At 39.8% G+C, this 22457-nt stretch overlaps 1 protein-coding gene and 1 pseudogene across 2 annotated transcripts in view; both read right to left on the bottom strand.

Annotated features, from left to right (window-relative positions):
• The window catches only part of SH3BGRL (SH3 domain binding glutamate rich protein like), a gene marked incomplete at both ends in the record, with an annotated part of 64002 nt that overhangs the window by 26286 nt on the left and 15259 nt on the right, over positions 1-22457 (bottom strand). The window lies entirely within an intron of this gene.
• On the bottom strand, positions 1185-3238 carry LOC311186944 (E3 ubiquitin-protein ligase TRIM41-like; annotated as a pseudogene). Its single transcript has 2 exons — positions 2721-3238; positions 1185-2686 (listed from the first exon to the last, which is right to left on the bottom strand). The product of its transcript is annotated as an E3 ubiquitin-protein ligase TRIM41-like (transcript).

The raw sequence follows: 22457 nt of genomic DNA, 5'->3' as shown, positions 1-22457 counted from the left end.
TATTATCATACCACCTACAAAGCAAACACAATGCTTTTAACCTATGCCATTGAACTTCTGCTCTCCCAATTTTTCCCACCACTACCCTTCTTCCCCACTAGCAGCCTCAATTCTGCAACCATATTTCTGGGGATTGTTTAGGCTTAGTTTTGTCAGTTCCTTTTTCCCCCTTCCACATGAATGAAATAATTGAAATATTGAAATAAGGAAGTATTTGTCTTTCTCCTGACTTACTTCACTTTCCATAATTCCCTCCAGTTCCAACCATATTGTCACTTGTTGCAACAATTAACCTATTTTTATAGCTGGGTTGTATTCCATTGTGCACATATACCACATCTTCTGTTGATGGGCATTTAGGTTTTCATATGTTAGCTTTTGTAAATATTGCTGCAAAGAGCAAAGGAGTGTGTATGTATATCTCTTCGGGGTTCTTTTTGTTGTTGAGTTACAAGCAGTCTTTGTAGATCTTAGACATTAGCCTTTTGTCAGATATGTAATGTGCAAATATTTTCTCCCATTCCATAGTGTGTCTTGTTTTAATGATAATTTCTTTAAAAAAAAAAAACAAACTTTATTTCCTCAACATGACTCATCTTCCCTTTTCCACGGGAATATAAATTAACCTTGGCCATCAAAGCAGAGGGCAAAAGCTGATAAATTATAGAAGGCAAGGGGTTACTAGAAGCTTTCCTACCAGGAATCCAAGCCCCTGTACCCAAATTCGTAGTCAGAGCACACCAAATAAACAGGCTGGAAACTGACAAATGGAACTCTGAGGCATGGGTGAAGATGCTTGGTAGTGAAAAGACCTGGGGTACAAGATGGGGTGATCTTTGCTCCTAAAGAGTGCTAAGAAAAAAGAAAAAATATATTAGGTGATGTAATGGTAGGTAATTTCATTTGTGTCAACCATTCTAGATGTCTCACTGAAGCTAAATTCTGGTCAGTCTATAGAGGTAGAAATTGGGGATGGACGGAAAGTTTAGAACCCCTCCTACTTCCCCAAGAGAGCAGACATATCTTTATAACCCAGCTTTACCCTCTTGCCTCTTTTCAATCATTTCCAAACCCCTTAGTTAAAATTTGCATCAGAAAAATGGAACTGGAATGGGGACTGTCATGAGTTTTGCTCAAATCTTACAACTCAGAACTTACAGAAAGAGCGGGGGTAGAGAAAAGAGTTAGTTAAGTAATGAGATCACAATCTCCTCTATCCTATACTCAAACTCAGACCCCTGGATAGACAGAGGGAAGAGCAGGCAGCTGTTGTCAACAGAGACCCATGCAGCTGTGTTGTACAAACGTAAGTAAAAGACCAAGCTGGAGGTCAGGAGGGTTCTCTGTCTCAAGAGGAAAGGGAAGCAATGAAGTAACAAATGGTGGGAGGAGCTTTTTGAACCCCCAAACTTTTGGGCCACCCTACCCCCTAAGTACTGATTAGATGGGCCCTTGCAGGTGGCAAGCTGATCAAAGGCACAGCTTAATGCAGGTGCGTAACTTAAAAAGCACCCAGAAGAAAGGGAAGACAAGCTTGGTCCCTCACCCAGGAAGGCAGCTGAGAAAGTGTGCAAGTGTGCCAGAGCCTCTGCATTGCAGAAGCCCAGGCATCCAGCCTCATTGTGCAGGTACATGCCAAAACGCTCATGTTTCTCATTTGGGCTCAGCAGTGTTTGCTCCATTGAGCTCTGTGCCTGGTATATCTTTTGCTATTAGTGCCCAAATACCACACTTCCTCTAAACTAGAAGCTGCTGGGGCAAATCAGCTGACGGTGACAACGGTAATGGCATGAGGCACTGGCATTCCCACTTCTCACAGAAGAACCCACAGAGCCCAATTCCTCCTTATAATGGTTGATTCACAGATAGCACCATTGCCCAGTCTTGCCACCCACCCATCTCCTACTCCCAGTACTGTATGCCAGAGCAAAAGCCTTGGACCCCAGTATGTAGCAGTCAGTCAAGAAGTGCTTGGGATGGTCAGCAACCCCCTGCAGTGGCCATGGTCAGAGGACAGCATTAAAGCTGGAGAGCCATGTTCAGATCCAATGTCAGGTTTATTCACGCTGCCTGACAAAACATCCTGCTCATTTTTCTCACCATGGCAGCAGTCACGAAGTCGTGGCTATGAGGTTTACATGGATGAGACCTCTGGGAGCTGCAGCTGTACCTCTACACACCTACTGAAAGTCTCTTTGATGTCCTGGAGCACTCGCAGTTCCCACTCCCACCCCGGCAGCCAGTGCTGGTTCTGCTCCTGGGCCTTGGTCGGCTCCAGCAGGCAACTCAGCTGAGCGGCCTCTCAAGGTAGCTAGCTGGCACTCCTGTGCATGCCCCAGCTGGACTTCATGCATCCCTGGGTCAGCCAGAAACCTTGCTAGCTGCCCAAACTCTGAGGCCACAGCTGCGAGCTCAGACTTCATCTGGCTCTTCAGTTCTGTCACCCACCTCTCTTCCTTGGCCTTCATCTTCTGCACAGCCTCTAGGTGCTTCATCACTGATTCCACATAGCCCTGTAGTTTGGCTTTGTAACCTGCACCACATTCTCCATTGGCACCATGATGTGCTATTTGTGGCTCCTAGATTCTCTGCACAAGACACAGATGGCCTCTTCACCCACCTCGCAGAAGAACCTCAGGGCTTCCTGGTATGTGGGAAGAATGCCCTGATGGTTTCCATGGACCCTCTACTAAGGATTGCATCTACTGAATCGCCTATACCATGCTGGTCAGCTGCAGTTTGGGGTGTAAGCTCCATTGTAGGAAGGTTCTTTCAGTACTAAGGGCAGCTAAAGCACCCCCAAGGGCCTGAAAGGAGAGACAGTGGGCTTACAGGGTCTAGCTCCTCTTCCTCATCCTCTTCCAACACTTCCTTCTCATCTTCCTCATCCTTCCCTCTCAGGTCCTCCTCCATGTCTCCCAAGTAATAGTCTAGATTTTCCTCATGTCCTCTTACTCATACATGGAGTCCACATTGTCCCAGTTGGACCACCCATGCCACTGCTGCAAAACACACCCTCCTCTTTCTCCTGGACTTCTCCTTCATGTCACCCTCATTGTCTTCATACTGCATGAGAGTGTCCCACCCATCACTTGCCCCAACAGCTTTCACTTCTTCCTTTTGGTCCTCCCACCCCACCCCAGTCTAATGCATCCCTGTCCTCTTCATCCTGCCCTGCCCACAACTGTGTTACACACACCTGGCAGAACTGTCCACAGCCACTGAATATGAGGTGCATGAAGGCCCTTCCTGAAGGGTCTCCACAGGTTTTGGTGCCATAGCAATGGCAGCCATTTTAGTGTCTATTCAGTTAGTATATATGAGCAGTGGGGGGAGGATGAGGAATACTTGCTTCTCAGGCACCCTGATGACAGGGTCTTATCACCCCAAGCCCTGGCTCTTCACATCTTGCCACAAACGCAGCCATAAATATCTTACCAACAACCCATCAGTCCATAGATTTCCCTACAGCCAGACACAACTGCAAGGCAGGTGAAGGGGGTGCATGAGGGGGGTAGCTAATCACTACCGCCAAGTCCCCCAGAAGTTCCTGAGCCCAAAGGTGCATAAATTTCCACCTCTCCTCCCTTCTTAGTGCTGCACTCTCACTTCCAGCCTCTCTCCACACACTTGTGGTGCTACAAGTCACAAACTTGGGGAGTTCCTACTATAACTGATGCACTAGGCCTCCTCCTCCCTCCAGCTCCTTACCAGACAGGGCTCCTGGATAACAGAGAAGGTCAAAGAGACACTCCAGCAAACACTAGGAACAGGGCAGGAGGGCTAGAATAATGGAGGCTTACATTTGTGTGGTTCTGGGGAGCAGGAAACCACAGAGGAAACAGAAGAACTGGCCTTGCCCATCCCTTGTGCCACTGGGAATAAACTTCCAGCTACAGTAAAACACTTGACTGCCATCCTCATAACTACTTGGTACTATCCTACCACCTATCAGACACAGAGGGGATCTAGGGACTTCCCGCAGCAAATACCAGAAGTCTAATGATAGTCTCTTTCTATAAACCGAAATTATTTAGCTTGATATAAACCCATTCATTTACTTTTGCCTTTTATTTCCTTTCCTTTGGAGTCAAGTCCCAAAAAACACCCCAGAAACCAATGTCTTAGAGTATTTTGCCTATGTTTTCTTTTTTTTTAAAAAAAAATTATTTTTGCATAGAACTGGGGTGTAGGCCAGAGGTGTGGGGGGTGAGAGGATTCACCAGATACAGAATGGGGAACAGAACAGATGGATCCACTGAAATACACTGTTGAGGGGAGCAGCGGGCGAGGCAGGAGAGGTCTGCTGTGCCATATGTGGGTTAGCTCCCTTGCCAGGGTTTGAACTCAGGCCATTTTGAAGTGCAGAGACTTAATCCCTAGGCCATCAGGGAGGTCCTTTTGCCTATGTTTTCTTTTGAGTATTTTACAGTTTGTGTCTTACATCCAAGTCATTATTCCCTTTTGAATTAATTTTTGTATGTTTCCCCAGCACCATTTGTTGAAGTGACCTTCCTTTCCCCATTGTATAGTCTTGGTTCCTTTCTCCTAGGTTAACTGTCCTAATAATTGTGGGCTTATTTCTGGGCTCTCAATGCTAATTGGTCTATGTGTCTTTTATTCTAATACCATACTGTTTTCATTACTGTAACTTCATAGTATAGGTTTTATCAGAGCATGATACCACCATACTCCACCATTTTGTCAAGACTGCACTGGCAATTCAGGGCCTTTATGGTACCACATAAATTTCAATAATGTTCACTCTGTTTCAAGAATTCCATGGAAACTTTGATAGAGATTGCATTGAATCTATACATTGCTTCTGGTAAGAAGGACATTTTAACAGTTAATTCTTCCAATCCATGTATATGGATTATCTTTCCATTTCCTTGTGTCTTTATTTCTTCTAACAATGTTTTATAGTATCCACTGACTAGGTCTTTCACCTCCTTTATTAGGTTGATTCTCAGATAATACTTTTTGATGCTACTATAAATGGGATTGTTTTCTTGAATTCTTTCTCTTCCAGGTCATTATTTGCCTATAGGAATGCAACAGACGTTCATATGTTGATTTTAAGCCTGCCACTTAACTTTACTAATTTATTGTGTCTGATAGCTGTTTTGTGGAGTCCTTAAGGTATCCATATCATCTGCAAACAGTGATAGTGATAGTTCTTTTCCAATTTTGATTCCTTTTTTTTTCTTTCTGCTGCTTAATTGTTCTAGCTATGACTTCCAATAAACAGTAGTGGTGAAAATGGAAATCCTTACCATGTTCCTGATCTTAGATAGAAAACTCAGATGCTAGCTAGCTATGGATTTGGCATATATAATCTTTATTATGTTGTGATATATGTTCCACCTATCCCTATTTTACTAAGAGTTTTTATCATAAATAGGTGTTGAATCATGTCAAATGCCTTGTATGCGTCCATTGATATTATCATATGATTTTTTCTTTCCTTTTGTTAACATAGTGAATTTCATTGATTGATTTGCATATGTTGACCCATCCTTGAGTCCCTGAGAAAAAGTCACACTTGTCATGAAATATGACTTTTTTAAAGATTTATTTATTTATTTATACAAGCACTGGGTACAGTCAGAAGCGTGGAAGGGTAAGAGAATTTACCAGAGCCAGAGCGGGAAACAGAACAGGCAGAACGATGAAATACACTGCTGAGGGGAGCAGTGGGAGTGGCAGGAGAGGTCTGTCACACCATGTGGGACCCTCGCTGTGGCTGGGAATCAAACTGGCACTGCAGAGGCTGCGGGCAGCTTCGCAGCCCAGCGCTCAACCACTGCACCACCGGGAGGCTCGCTATATGACATTTTTAATACACCATTAAATCTAATTTGTTAAGCTTTTCTTTAACATGTTTGAATCTGTGTTAATCAGGGATATTATTCTGTACTCTGTGTGCATGTGTGTTTATGTGCACATGCATGTGTGTGGTGGCTTTTTCTGCTTTTGGAATTAGAGTAGTTTTGGCCATATAAAATGTGTTTGGGGGCCTCCCCGGTGGCGAAGCGGTTGAGCGCTGGGTTGCGAAGCTGCCCGCAGCCTCTGCAGCGCCTGTTGGATCCCCCGCTGCTCCCCGGCCACCAGAGGAGGGTCCCACCTGGCGCGCAGACCCCTCCTGCCACCCGCTGCTCCCCTCAGCAGTGTACTTCGGTCCTTCTGCCTGCTCTGCTCCCCGCTCTGGCTCTGGTGAGTTCTCTCGCCCTCCCGTGCTTCTGACTGTACCCAGTGCTTGTATAAATAAATAAATAAATCTTAAAAAAAACTAGAAATGAGATTTTAAAAAATAAATAAATAAATAAATAAAATGTGTTTGGGAGCATTCCCTATTCCTCAGTATTTGGGTAAGTTTGAGTAGGATAGCTATCATTTCCTCTTTTAAGGTTTGGTAGAGCTCAATATTAAAACCATCTGGTCAAGGGCATTAGGTCTTTGGGAGTTTCTGATTACTGTTTCAATTTCCATACTTATAATTGGTCTGTTCATATTTTCTATTTCTTTCCTATTCAGTTGTAGAAAATTGCCAAATTCTGAGAATTTGTCCACTTCTTTCAGATTTTCCAATTTGTTGCCATAAAGACATTTGTAGAAGTTTTTTAAGATCCTCTATATCCCTATTGTCTCTGTAGCGACTTCTCTTTTGCTTATGATTTCATTAATAGGCATCTTCTCCCTCTTTTCCTGAATCAAGTTAGACTTTTGTCTATTTTGTTGTTTTTTTCAAAGAACCAGCTCTTGGAATCATTAATCTTTGGACTGTCTTTTATATTAATTAATTTATTTATATATATTTGTCAATTTTTGAACAATATTTTCATTCTCCCCTCAGGTGTAGTCCCTGTATGGACTTTCTTTTGACATTCTGTTTAAAACTAGTAAATTTTAGTAATTTGTTATTATGACAATAGGAAACAAATAAAATTTCTGACTATTCCATTAATAAGTCATATATTCTTGGCCAATTCACTTAACTCTGTCACTGCTTTTGTTTTTCTTAAGTTGTATTTAATATTGCCTGGATTATATAACTTTCAAGCCTGAATAAGAACATTTGGAAAATTGTACCTAAAATAAATGTTTTGGGCTTTTCACAACAATAATATCATTGCTAAGAAATGGAGTGCCAAAATTCAAATGTTGAGTAATTTGTAGTTAGATCCCACAATAGTTTGAAACCTGGTGCAAAATTTTCAGTTGTTTCATGGATTTAAAAGTCACATGTAAAATTGTCTGAAAGGCCTCCCTGGTAGCACAGCGGTTGAACGCTGGGTTGCGAAGCTGCCCGCAGCCTCTGCAGTGCCAGTTAGATCCCCGGCTGCCAGGTGAGGGTCCCACATGGCGTGCAGACCACTCCTGCCACCCACTGCTCCCCTCAGCAGTGTACTTCAGTCCTTCTGCCTGTTCTGCTTCCTGCTCTGGCTCTGGTGAATTCTCTCACCCTCCCACACGTCTGACTGTACCCAGTGCTTGTATAAATAAATAAATAAATCTAAAATAAATAAATAATTAAAAATAAATAAAATAAAATTGAATATTTCTTTTTTTTTATAGAGGCATGTTTTATTTATTTATTTAGTTTGTTTGTTTGTTTGTTTTGTTTATACATGCACTGGGTACAGTCAGAAGTGCAGGAGGGTGAGAGAATTTACCAGAGTCAGAGCGGGGAGCAGAGCAGGCAGAAGGACCGAAGCACACTGCTGAGGGGAGCAGCGGGCGGCAGGAGAGGTCTGCGCAGCATGTGGGACCCTCCTCTGGTGGCCGGGGAGCAGCCGGGGATCGAACCGGCGCCGCAGCCGCGGGCAGCTTCGCAACCCAGCACTCAACTACTGCGCCACCTGGGAGGCCCTAAAATTGAATATTTCTAAAGCAATTGCTATAGTAATCAATTAGATTCCCATTTAACAACATCATTTTATTTTTCTACTTAAAAAAAATCAAAGTGTTGTCTTCTGTACATCTCCCACTACTATATTTCCCTACTCTGCTGGGTCGATTTCAGAACAGAAAGAGACTGTCTCATTGCTTGCAAAACCCCTGGGGCTCAAGCCTATTTGAAGAAATCACAAAAATTCTTGGATAAACTATCGGAAACTTGCTAGCCTAAAGGAAACCAGTTTTTTCATGTTTTTACTTTTGCCTTAGAAGTGAGTTGTTTTTATTTGCTATCTTGATAAGTCTCTAAAAGGAATAATGACTCCATTTGCTCTTTAAGCTTTAAGTAATAGTAACCTTTTTATTTGCAAATTCTCTTTAAATCATGGAATTCAAAATTTTGGGTTTTGGGGGGGAGGGAGGTATTTACAGGCCATAACTAAAAGTAGTATATACTTAGTCACATGCACAGCAGTTGGAAAAAACAAACAACTGGGACAATGTCAAACTCAAAAGCTTCTGCACAGTGAAAGAGATCATCATTAAAACAAAAAGACAACCTATTGAATGGAAGAAAATATTTACACATCATCTATCTGTCAAGGGGTCAATATCTAGAAAGAATTGATACAACTCAACAACAACAAAAAAATGAAAAATGTGCAGAAGAGCTAAATAGCACTTCTCCAAAGAAGACACGTAGATGGGTCAACAGACATGCAAAAATGTTCATCATCACTTATCATTAGGAAAATACAAATCAAAACCACAAGGAGATACCACATCACATCTGTGAGAATGGGCCATATCAAAAACACCAGAAACAGCAAGTGTTAGCAAGGATGTGGAGGAAAAGGAACCCTTGTACAATGTTGATGGGAATGCAGACTAGTCCAGAACCTATGGAAAAGAGTATGATGATTTCTCAAAATATTAAAAATAGATCTACCATATGATATGATTCCACTCCTATATAGAATAAAAAACATTCTGAAAAATGAAAAACAGTAATCTGAAGGGATATATATACTCCTATATTCACTGTAGCACTAATTACAATAGCCATGTTATGGAAACAACCTAAATGCCAAAAAACAGCTGAGCAGATTAGGAAGATATGGCATATGTACAAATGAAATAGTACTCAACTATTAAAAAAAGATAAACTATTGTCATTTGTGATGACATGGATGGAACTGGAGGGGATTATGATAAGTGAAATAAGTCAGAAGTAGAAAAACAAAGACTGATACTTTCACTTATATGTGAAATATAGAGAAACAAAACAAATGGTCAAATAAAACCAAACCAATAGCAAATCCTAGAAATCTGTAGACTTGAGAAAAACAAAAGAGGAATGAGAGGGAGGAGAGCAAAATAAGGAAAGGGTACAATGAACTTTGGTAGGGTACTATGGGTGCCTTGTTGGTGGGTGTATTGTAGTAACATACACCTGAAGAGTGTGATCCTATAATTCTAAATCACATACAATGTTTAAACCAATGACACTGCAATAAAATAAATAAACAGATAAATAAATAAATAAATTAGAAAGGGACCAATTTCAATAGTATATGTTTTTTTTCTTTCCCAAATGTAACAATAAATATATATAAGTATTTATATATGACACTTTAATTTGGAAAAGTGAATGTCATAAGCTGCATTATTAATCTATTTTCTAGGTCTGAGGTCCTACATAACCTTTTTAGTACCTTTCCCTTGCTTAAAATATAACTTCTAATAGACACAACTTTCTCATTAAATATCAACTTCGGCTAACTTCAAATCACTGTGTATTCTAACAAGGACATGCAAAATAGTAAAAGGGAGGGAAGAATGGGAAGATGAGGAAAGGTGGGAAGGAGAAATGAGGAATGTAGGAGAGAGACAAATGAGAGAAACAGAGAGAACACATTAGGGTCTACAATATATCTCCAAAACAGAAAACTTCATTTTCATTGGAAAAGGGATAAAAGATACAGCTTCTCTGTGCCCATATTAGGATTTCAAAGCAAAATAAGGAGCTGATATTTTCTCTTGAAACCCAATCTTGGACCACTAAAAACAAATACAAAATTCCTACTTATGAAAGAAAAATAGAAAGGCCATTCTGCCGTCATAGTTTTTTTTTTTTTTTTTATCTTTTGGAAATTTTATTTGAAAGTCAAGAGAATATATCTTATAGTCTCTTACCAAGAATTATGAAGATCATAAAATTTATTGAAACATATATAAATATATAATATACCTTTTTCTTTCTTTTTTTTAGGGCACACAGACTTTTTTTTTTATATCCCCATACAATTGCAACCCCGATTTTGACCCCAACCCCTCCTTTCCCCCCCACAAAGAGTGCCTTCATAGTTTTAACAAATCATTTTAGGCTGCTAATGAAAAGTTATTTTCTTTCAAAGGAGCTCAAAGTACTTATTATTAATCACATTTTTAAAAAACTTAATTAGCAATCCAAGGAAAAGTCATAGAAATTAACACATTATCCTAAGGCTTTTACTCCTTGATCCAAGCCTCCCTTGTTGATTAGTTCAGTAATGATGGGAAGGATTCCAAATTGCTAATAAACATTTAAAAGCACAGCGTCAGTTTAGAATTTAAAACAGCTGTTTTCTGTACAACTACAAGCAGTATAATTCATAATGTTACAGCAAATTTTTTTCTGGAAATCAAACCTTATAAAGACATTGAATTAAAAATTAGTCAGTGACCCTTGAAAAGCAGATCATAGATCTGAGACATTCAGGAGGGAAGGGGGAGAAAAATTGAAAGAGGGAAAATAGAAATGGGGATAGTAGAATGTGCTGGAGTATGCTGGAGGACTAGGACACTTTGATGGTGGGGAAACTATGGTGACCGTGCCTGAGGTGAGAACTCTTATGTTGTGAAAAATATAAGAGGATATTTAAAAAATTAATTAAATGAATATAAAAGGTGTTGGGGAAAATATAAACACTTATATGCTTTAAACTAAAAGAAAATGAAATGAATAAGCAAAAGTCAGTCAGGACCAGCAGAGGACTCATGACCTCCCACGGGACGACACCGGCACCTATGCAGACTGGCAAGAACCCTTAGCCACACCAAGGTGGGTGCCAGAGTGACCAGAGGCCTCACAAACTCATATAAGACCCAAATAGTGTGTGTCCTTGTAAGCAGAGACCTTGTGACCTTCTGTGGGAACCCACCAGTGCCCACCCAGACAGGTGAGACACTGGACCCATGTTGGGGAGGGTGCCAGAGTAGCGAGAGGCCTCACAACCACCCATGAGACACTGCCAGCTCTCACAAAGACTGGTGAAATCCTGTATATGTACCAGAAATGGTGTCAGAATGGCCAGAGGCCTCATGACCTCAAATAATACATCACCAGCAGCTATCCATTATCAGTGATATCCTGGACCTGCACTGGGGAAGGAGCCAGAATATCCAGAAACATCTTCACCTCCTGTGAGACTCCTCCAGTGCTTGCACAGACTGGACAGAGACTCACAACCTCCCATGAGACCCTGCCAGCTGCTTGCCCAGACAGGTGAGACCCCTAACCAGTGAGGAGGGAGGAGTCATGCCCAGTGGAAGCCCCACACACAGCAGCTAGATTCCAAAGCTGAGGATAAAGAAAAGCCCAACAAATATCAACAGGAGTCCTCAAGGGAAAGTACACCACAGAGAGAGAAACAATCTCTAGAACCTCAATTCATAGATATGGAAGTTATGATCTCCCTATCAGAGACAGAGATTAGAAATACAATGATAAATTCAAGGAAATGAAGGAAAACAGAAAAACAAATTAATGTCCTTAGAAATGAAATCAATGAACTGAAGACAGAAAGTAAAGCTCTAAATGAGATAAAAATGGAGTCTCAGGATTTAAAAAGAGAAATACAGTTGATGAAAAATTTCAGGAGAAAGTCACAGCAGTAGAACAGATCAAGTGGAAGAACAACTCAGCATCACTAAAGATGCAAACATACAAAAAATCCGGATAGATGGGCCTCCCTGATGGCACAAGGGGTTAAGCACAACACTATGAAGCTGTCCACAGCAGCTGCAGCATGAGTTCAATCCCCAGCTAGCCAGGGAGCTACCCACACAGCACAGCAGACCTCTCCTGTGTCTCCCGCTGCTCCCCTCAGCAGTGTATTTCAGTTCAGTCAGCCTGTTCTGTTCCCCACTCTGTCTCTGGTGAGTCCTCTCACCCCCCAAACCTCTGGCCTGTACCCCAGTTCTTGTATGCACAAATAAATCTTTTTAAAAAAATTAAAAACCCAGATAGTAAAACAAAGAGGCAATGAAGAATTACTCTTAGAATTTGCCGACACCATGAGAAAAAGCAACCTAAGAATAATGGAAAATCAGAGGGAGAAGAAATAATGGAGGAAAACTTCCTGAACCTAAAGATAGAATAAATGTAAAGGAAGCTAAAAGAACCACAATATGGGGCCTCCCCAGTGGCGCAGTGATTGAGCGCTGGGCTGCGAAGCTGGTTCGATCCTCGGCTGCTGGTGAGGGTCCCACATGGCCTGCGTACCTCTCCTGCCACACCCGCTGCTCCCCTCAGCAGTGTATTTCGTCGGTCTGCCTGTTCTGTTCACCACTATGGCTCTGGTGAATTCTCTCACCCTCCCGTGCTTCTGACTGTACCCAGCGCTTGTATAAATAAATAAATAAATCTTTAAAAAAAAAGAATAAATTACAGTAACAGACTATCAGATATCCATAATCACATTAAACGAAAACAGACTAAACCCACAAATTAAGAGACACAGAATACTTATTGTTGGACAGGAAACAGAATCAATCTTCTGCTGTCTCCTGGAGACACACCTAAATTCCAAAGACATATATAGGCTCAAAAGTAAAGGTTGAGAAAAGAGTCCTACAAACAGTTGGGACTCAAAAGAAAGCAAAGACACATATACATGTATCAGAAAAACTAGATTCCCAGTTAAAAAGGGTAACAAGAAAAGGGAGGGACACTAAATAATATTAAAAGGAACAATACATCCAGAACACATAACACTCATTAACATAATGAAAAAGCACCAAATTAAAAATATATTAAGAGAAGCATGCACCCCCACCAACCTGCACACACACCTGGGCACAAGGTGATCAACACCAGCCTGGGGACTTCTTTGCTCCCCTGTCCCCAACTTCCCAGCATCCCCTTGGGCCACCTTGCCTTCCATTTAAGTTTCCTCTTCTCTAAAATGAGGGGTGCCTGTGAACTGGAGCTGTGGAGAACCCTGCAAGATTCGCCACGGAGGTGAACAAAGTGCTCCAGGCACCATTAGAGAAAAACAAAGACTCCCAAAGACCTACAAACAGCCCCAGGCCAGCTGAAAAGACTGCTTGAAACCAGAAGAAGACTCCCGGAGGAGCCAGTGGTGAGCTGGGAAGTTCGCCCAAGCCAGGCTCCTTCTGAACAGCAGTCCAAGCCCAGAGTAGGAGCGGGCACCCACAGCCAGGGCAGACTGGGCGTGCAGAAGATGTGCCTGAGACCGGGCGCGCAGGGAGTAGGCCCCAAATCGCCATTTTAGAACAGGGACATTTCTTCAGTAAAGATTGCCTGAAACCAGCAGAAGGCTCCTGGAGGAGCTAGAGGTGAGCTGGGAATTTCGCCCACACCGGGCCCCTTCTGGCCTGCAGTCTGAGCCCAGAGGGGGAGCGGGAACCCACCACCGGGACAGACCAGGCACGCAGGGGAGTGTGTCCCCACATCAGCATTTTAGAACAGGGACCTTTCTTCAGGAAAGACTGCTTGAAACCAACAGATGGCTCCCAGAGGAGCCAGAGGGGAGAGGAAAAGTTCACCCAAGATGACGACCAGTCCCAGCAACACAGTTTCCCAATGCATATGGCAAATTAGAAAACAGACAGTAGGAAGTACAAGAACCACACGCAACCTAGCAACTCCTCAGGAAAAAAGTACACCACAAAAAGAAAACCACACCCCAGAGTGCAATGACAGTAACTTGGAAGAACTTCTGAACCTTCCAGAAAGAGAATTTAAAATTGCCATGATTAAAAAAATGACAGAATTCATAAAGGAAAACAATGATAATGGAAAAATAATCAACAATCAGAAGAATGAAATTGAGTCCCTAAAGAGGGAAGTAAAAGAAATGCAGGAGATCAAAGAATTAATGGAGGCACTAAAGAACTCTGGGAAAAGCAATGAAAGCAGAATAGATGAAATGGAAGATTGAAAAAGCACTCTTGAAGACACAGAAATAAAAAGAACCAAAACAGAAAAGGAGAGAGAAGTACGAAGGAAAAAGACCGAAGAAAGACTTCGGGAACTATCTGACTCCATGAGGAAAGGAAATATAAGAGTTATAGGAATACCAGAAGGAGAGGAGAGAGATGTAGGAACACAGAAAATATTCAAAGAGATAATTGAAGAGAACATACCAAACGTGAAGAAAGAGCTGAAAATTGATATACAAGAAGCAAGAAGAACACCAAACTTCCACGTCGAAAGGAAAAATACAGCAAGACACGTAAGTAAAGCTCCCAAGAATCCAGGACAAGGAAAAAATAATGAAGCTGACAAGAGGGAAGAAACGGATAACATTCAAAGGAAAACCAATCAGGCTGACATCAGACTTCTCCAAAGAAACACTACGGGCAAGGAAAGAGTGGAGGGACATAGTCAACAGACTCCAAGAAAACAGATGCCAACCAAGAATACACTATCCAGCAAAACTTTCCTCCTCTCTGAGGAAACAATAAGGACCTTCCCAGGAAAAAAAAAAAAAAAAAACTCTGGAATTTCATTACGACTAAACCCCCACTCCAAAAAATACTACAAGTAGTCTTAAAGGCAGAACTTCAGAGGGACGAATAACAATGAAAGAAGGCCAAAAAAAAGTTATTAAAAGAATAAATAAATAAAATCAAAGGAAAGACAAACACAATGACAAATACAGATGCTAACATATCAATATTAACTCTAAATGTAAATGGACTAAACTCTTCAATAAAAAGACACAGAGTCGTAGCCTGGATTAAGAAACAAAACCCAACTTTTTGCTGTCTCCAGGAAACACACTTAGCTACAAAAGATAAAAATAGACTCAAAGTTAAAGGATGGAAAACAATCCTACAAGCAAATGTACCAAAAAATAAAGCAGGAACACCTATACTTATATCAGACAAAACAGATTTCAAAATCAAAAAAATAAAAAGACACCCCAATGGTCACTACATACTTCAAGAAGAAATAACACTCATCAACATATACTCACCAAACGAAGGAGCACCAAAATATATCAGACAACTGTTGTCATCTCTGAAAACAGACATCAGAGAAAACACATATGTAGTGGGAGACTTCAACACACCACTATCAACAATGGATAGATCAATGAGACAAAAAATAAGTAAAGGCAATAAAGATCTAAATAAGGACCTAGAGCATTTGGGCTTAACAGACCTCTATAGAACACTAAACCCAAAAAAAGGGAGTACACATTTTTCTCAAGTGCACACGGATCATTCTCCAGGATTGATCACATACTGGGAAACAAGACAAACATCAACAGATACACCAAGATTGAAATCATACCAACCATCTTCTCTGACCATGAAGGCATCAAACTAGAAATGAACCATAAAAAGAAGGCAAGGAACTCTCCAACCTCATGGAGATTGAAACCCACACTACTGGAAGACCACTGGACTAATGAGGAGATCAAAGAAAGAATTAAAAAATTCTTTGAATTGAATGACAATGAGGACACCAATTTCCTAAATGTATGGGATGCAGTAAAAACAGTAATAAGAGGAAAATATATAGCAATAGAGGCTCACATCAAGAAACAAGAAAGAACTCAAAGAGACAACCTAATATCGAAGCACAAAGATCTAGAAAAAGAACAACAACAAAAAAAAAAACCCAAAAACCAGTAGAAGAAAAGAAATAATAAAAACCAAAGCAGAAATAAATGAAATTGAAACAAACAAACAAAAAAAAAATCCAAAAGATCACTGAAACCAAGAGCTGGTTTTTCGAAAAAATCAATAAAATAGGAAAACCCCTAGCCAGGCTCACAGAGGAAAAAAGGGAGAAAGCACAAATAAACTGGATCATAAATCACAACGGACACAGCAGAAATCAAAAGAATAATCACTAACTACTATGAACAGTTATATGGAAACAAGTTCAACAATTTAGAGGAGATGGACAAATTCCTACAACTCTACAATCACCCAAATCTAAAATTCCTACAACTCTACAAATTCCTACAACTATACAAATCCTACAACTCTACAATCACCTTTATCTTCTTAGATAAAGAAGAAATAGAACACCTAAACAGACCAATTACAAGCAGTGAAATTGAAATGGTAATCAAAAACCTCCCCAAAAACAAAAGCCCAGGACCTGATATATTTACAAAAGAATTCTACCAAACATTCAGAGATGAATTGGTGCCTATCCTTCACAAACTCTGCCAAAAAACTGAGAAGGAAGGAACAATACCAAACATGTTCAATGAAACCAACATTACACTAATAACAAAACCAAACAAGGACAACACAAAAAAGGAAAACTATAGGCCAATCCCCCTAATCAATACTGATGCGAAAATCCTCAATAAAATTTTAGCTATCAGAATCCAACAATGTATCCATAAGATAATTCACCACGACCAAGTAGGATTCATTCCAGGGACACAAGGATGGTTCAACATCCGAAAATCAATCAACGTTATCCAACACATAAAAAAAAGAAATATAAAAACCATATGATAATATCAATAGGTGCTGAGAAAGCTTTTGACAAAGTGCAACACACATTCATGATAAAAGCCCTTGAAATTCTTGTGATACAAGGAACATACCTCAACATCATAAAGGCCATATATGACAAAACAACAGCCAGTATCATTCTCAGTGGTGAAAAGCTGAAAGCAATTCCGTTAAGATCTGGAACAAGGCAAGGATGTCCACTCTCACCACTGCTTTTCAATATAATACTGGAAGTCCTAGCCAGAGCAATAAGACAAGAGAAAGACATGCAAGGAATCCAAATAGGAAAAGAAGAAGTCAAACTATCACTATTTACAGACAATATGATAATATACATAGAGAACCCCAAAAACTCCACAGAAAAACTAATTCAACTCATCAATCAGTTCAGTAAAGTGGCAGGATACAAAATCAACACGCAAAACTCAGTAGCCTTCCAATAAATCTGAAGAAGAAGAAATAAAAAAAAGAAATCCCTTTTATTATTGAAACAAAAGAAATCAAATACTTGGGAATAAATCTAACAAAAGAGGTAACCTATACAAAGAAAACAATAAAACACTGTTCAAAGAAATAGAAGAAGACACAAAGAAATGGAAAGATATCCCCTGCTCATGGATTGGAAAAATAAACATTATTAAAATGGCCATCCTACCAAAAGCAATATATAGATTCAATGCTATTCCAATCAAAATTTCAATGTCATTCTTCAAAGAAATAGAACAATTATTGATGAAATTCATACAGAATCACCAAAAACCCCGAATAGCTAAAGCTTTCCTGAAAAAAAAAAAATAGAAGGGAATGGAGGCATCACACTCCCAGACTTCAAAGTATACTACAAAGCCATAATCATCAAAACTGCATGGTATTGAAACAAGAACAGACACACAGACCAATGGAATCGATTAGAAAATCCAGGAATAAACCCACAGGTTTATGGTCAACTAATCTTTGACAAAGGAGCAAAGACTATGCATTGGAGCAAAGAAAGTTTGTTCAATAAATGGTGCCGGGAAAACTGGGTCGCTACATGCAAAAGAATGAAGCTTGACCACTACCTCACACCACACACAAAAATCAACTCAAAATGGATTAAAAAACTAGACATAAGACCTGAAACCATAAAATACACAGAAGGAAATATAGGCGAAACACTTTGTGACGTGCACATCAAAGACATCTTTACAGACACATCACCCAAAGGAGTGATAATGAAGGCAAAGATAAACAGCTGGGACTACATCAAATTAAAGAGCTTCTGCACAGCAAAATAGACAATAACAAAAACAAAGAGAAACCCCACCGACTTGGAGAACATTTTTGCACACAACACTAATGATAAAGGACTGATCACAAAAATCTGCAAAGAGCTGATGAGACTCAACAACAACAAAGAAAATAATCCAGTGAAAAAATGGGCAGAAGAGATAAAAAGAAACTTCTCCAAAGAGGAAATGCAAATGGCCAACAGGCATATGAAGAAATGTTCAACATCACTTGTAATCAGGGAAATGCAAATCAAAATTACCATGAGATACCATCTTACACCAGTGAGAATGGCACATATTAAAAAAAAAAAAAACCTACCAGCAACAAATGTTGGTGAGGTTGTGGAGAAAAAAGAACTCTCCTGTATTGCTGGTGGGAGTGCAAACTGGTCCAACCACTATGCAAAGCTGTGTGGAGATTTCCTGACCTACTAAACATAGAGCTTCCATATGATCCAGCAATTCCACTACTAGGTATTTACCGAAATGACACAGAAACATCAATTTCAAAGAGCACCTGCACCCCTGTGTTTATAGCAGCACTGTTTACAATAGCTAAGCTTTGGAAACAATCCATTTGCCCAAAAATAGATGACTGGATCAAGAAGATGTGGTACTTATACACCATGGAATATTACTCAGCATTCAAAAAAGATAAACATATGCAATTTGCAGCAATGTGGATGGTGCTGAAAGGGATCATGCAAAGCGAAATAAGCCAGAAAGAAAAAGAAAAATACCGTATGGTCTCACTCATAGCAGGAATCTAGAAAACTTAAATAAGGGACCAGGAAAATGAATAACTATAAGAAAGTGAAAATCAAAATCAAGAAGCTACTATGAACCAGAGACACTCTATGGGGGGTGGGGGCGGGGAGGGGAGGAATTGGGGTCAAAATAAGGGGATTGCTATTGTATGTGGAATATAAAAATAAAAATTATTTAAAAAATATATTAAGCAACTACTATCAACTCTGCACACAAACATTGGAAAAAACACAGTTGTGGTAGGAGACCTCATCACCCCACTCTCACCAATGGACATATCAACTTGATAGAAAATAAATAGGGATACACTATCCTTAAATGGTGAATTAGACCTCATGGACTTTTGAGAGAAAACCTGAATACATATTTTTCTCAAATGCACATGGGAGAATCTCCAAAATAGACCATATTCTACGAAACAAAGCAAATATCAACAAATTCATGAAGATAAAAATCATATCCACCATCTTCTCACACCATAAAGATATCAAACTAGAAATCAAATATCAATAAAAATCAAGGTAATCAATTAATACATAGAGACTGAACAACATACTCTGAAAGACCACTGGGTTAATGAGGAAATAAAAGAAGATGTTAACAAATACCTTGAAACAAAAAGAATGAGCACATAACTATCCAAAACTTATGAGATGAAGCAAAAGGGGGAAGCAAAAGAGGGAAGATATAGACTGCAGGCCCACATCAAGAAATAAGAAAGAGCTCAAATAAATAACCTTCTCTCTCAACTTAAGGAATTAGAAAAATAAAAACAAATAAATGCAAAAGCCAGTAGAATAACAGAAATAATACCAAAGCAGAAGTAAATGAAGTAGAAATTTAAAAGACAACCCAAAAGATCAATAAAGCATAAAGCTGATTCTTTGAAAAAATAAAAATGACAAAACCCTAGCAAGTCTCACTAAGTAAATAAAGGAGAAATGGCAAATAAATAGGATCCAAAAAAAGGAGCTATCATAACAGACGTTGCAAAAATACAAAGGATAATTAGAGACTACTATGAAGATCAGTACACTAAAAAATTCAATAACCTAGAAGAGACAGACAGATTCTTGGAATTACACAATAATAAAAGACTGAATTAGGGAAGAAATAGAAACCCTGGACACACTAATCACAAACAAGGAAATTGGAACAATAATCAAAATTCTCCCCAAAAACAGACTCCAGGACCAGAAGCCTTTACAAGTGAATTCTATCAAACTTTTAAAAATGAACTAATGCTTATCTAACTCAAACTCTTTCCAAAATTTAAAAAGGAGCACTTCCAAATACTTTCTATGAGGCCAACATTACTCTAATATCTAAGCCAAACAAAGACAACACACAAAAAAGTAAACTACAGACAAATCTCCCTAATAAACAAATGCAAAAATCATGAATAAAATCTTAGCAAACCAAATCTAACAATGTATTGAAAGAATCATACACCATGACCAAATATGACTCATTCCTGGAAACAAGGATGCTTCAACATCCAAAAATCAATAAACAAAATTCACCACATCAACAAAAAGAAAGATAAAATCCATATGATCATATCACTAGATCCTGATGAAGAATATGATAAGATCCAATATCCATTTATGATGAAAACCCTCAAAAAGCTGGGGGTAAATGGAACATACATTAATATAATAAAAGCTATTTACAACAAACGCACAGTTAAAATTATTCTCAATGATGAAAATACTGAAAGCTTTTTCACAAAGATCTGGTACAAGACAAGGAAGTACACTATCATCACCACTATTCAATATAATATTGGAAATTCTAGTTAGAGCAATTAGAAAAGAGAAAGATATAAAATGAATCCAAGTTGGGAAAGAAGAAGTAAAGCTATCATTATTTGCAGGTGACATGATATATACAAAGAGAACCCTCAAAAGTTCACAGAAAAACTAATCAAAACAATCAGTTCAGCCATGAAATTAGCACACATAAATCAGTTTCTTTCCTATATACAATAAGATGGAAGAGGAAAGAGTTAAGAAAATGATCTCATTTATAATTACACCCAAAATAATTAAATATCTAGGAGTAAACCTAACAAAGGCAGTAAAATATCTATACAAAGAACTACAATACATTGTTGAAATAAATAGAAGACACAAAGAAATAAAAAAGACATTCCCTGCTTGTGGATTGGCCATTGTCAAAATGGGCATACTACCCAAAGGAATATACAGATTCAACATAATCTCCATAAAAATATTAATGGTGTTTTTCAAAGAATTGGAAAAAACACTATGGAAATTTATATAGAGTCATAAAAGACACTAAATAGCCAAAACAATCCTGATTAAAAAAAAAGACTAAGAATGGAGGCATCACATATCTATACTTCAATCTATATTATAAAGTCACAGTAATTAAAACAGCCTGTTAGTGGAACAAAGAGGAAAGGAAGCACAATGAACTACAGTGATGGACTATGGGTTAGTTGGTGGTAGATGCACTTACAGTGGTAAAATCTGATGAGGGTATCCAAGTATTACCTCAATTAAAAATAAATATAAACAAATCATAGAAAATTAAAAATAAATAAGTATAAATAAAAAATATTTTTTAAAAAGTCAGAACAATAAAAACAAAATTAGATATTCACATAACACACAATCTGTCAACATAAGACATTTAAAGTCTTGGGCCTCCCCGGTGACGCAGTGGTTAAGCGCTGGGTTGCGAAGCTGCCCGCAGCCTCTGCAGCACCAGTTCGATCCCCAGCTGCTCCCCGGCCACCAGAGAGGGTCCCACATGGCGCGCAGACCTCTCCCGCCACCCGCTGCTCCCCTCAGCAGTGTACTTCGGTCTTTCTGCCTGCTCTGCTCCTGCTCTGGCTCTGGTGAATTCTCTCACCCTCCCGCGCTTCTGACTGGGAAGGAAGGAAGGGAGGGAGGGAGGGAGGAAGGGAGGAAGGGAGGAAGGAAGGAAGGAAGGAAGGAAGGAAGGAAGGAAGGAAGGAAGGAAGGAAGGAAGGAAGGAAGGAAGGAAGGAAGGAAGGAAGGGAGGAAGGAAAGTCTAGAGGACACCAGTAAACATTCTGAGGGCTTTAAGCTTAAGAGGAATGAGCGGGAAAAGGACTAGGGGACACAAGGTATGGTGGTGGGGAATAATAAAAAAATAATAATAAAAATAAAAAAAAACACACTCACACACAATGAAAATGTGAATTTGAGTCATGTCTGAGTACGCTCAGAGACTATATCATAGTTGCCTTCTCTGGAAAAAAAATCACTAATCATATATGGGCTTAGTCAGACATTTTAATAAGCATGGTCCTGGGAGAATTTCCATCATAAAAAATGATAGTCGGGCCTGCCCTGCTGGCGCAGTGGTTGAGCGCTGGGCTGGAAAGCTGCCTGCAGCCTCTGCAGCACCAGTTCGATCCCTGCCTGCTGGGGAGGGTTCCACATGGTGTGCAGACCTCTCCTGTCACATCCACTGCTCCCCTCAGCAGTGTATTTCGTCAGTCTGCCTGTTCTGTTCCCTGCTCTGGCTCTGATGAATTCTCGCACCCTCCCACACTTCTGACTGTACCCAGTGCTTGTATAAATAAATAAATAAATCTTTAAAAAAAATATGATACTTCATTAAAAGTGTTACACTGGGGCCTCCCCGGTGGCGCAGCGGTTGAGCGCTGGGTTGCGAAGCTGCCCGCAGCCTCTGCAGTGCCAGTTCGATCCCCGGCTGCTCCCCGGCCACCGGAGGAGGGTCCCACAT

This window comes from Talpa europaea (genome assembly GCF_964194135.1).
Source record: "Talpa europaea genome assembly, chromosome: X".
Classification (NCBI taxonomy): Eukaryota; Metazoa; Chordata; class Mammalia; order Eulipotyphla; family Talpidae; genus Talpa; species Talpa europaea.
This window is presented reverse-complemented; position numbering and strand designations above follow the sequence as displayed.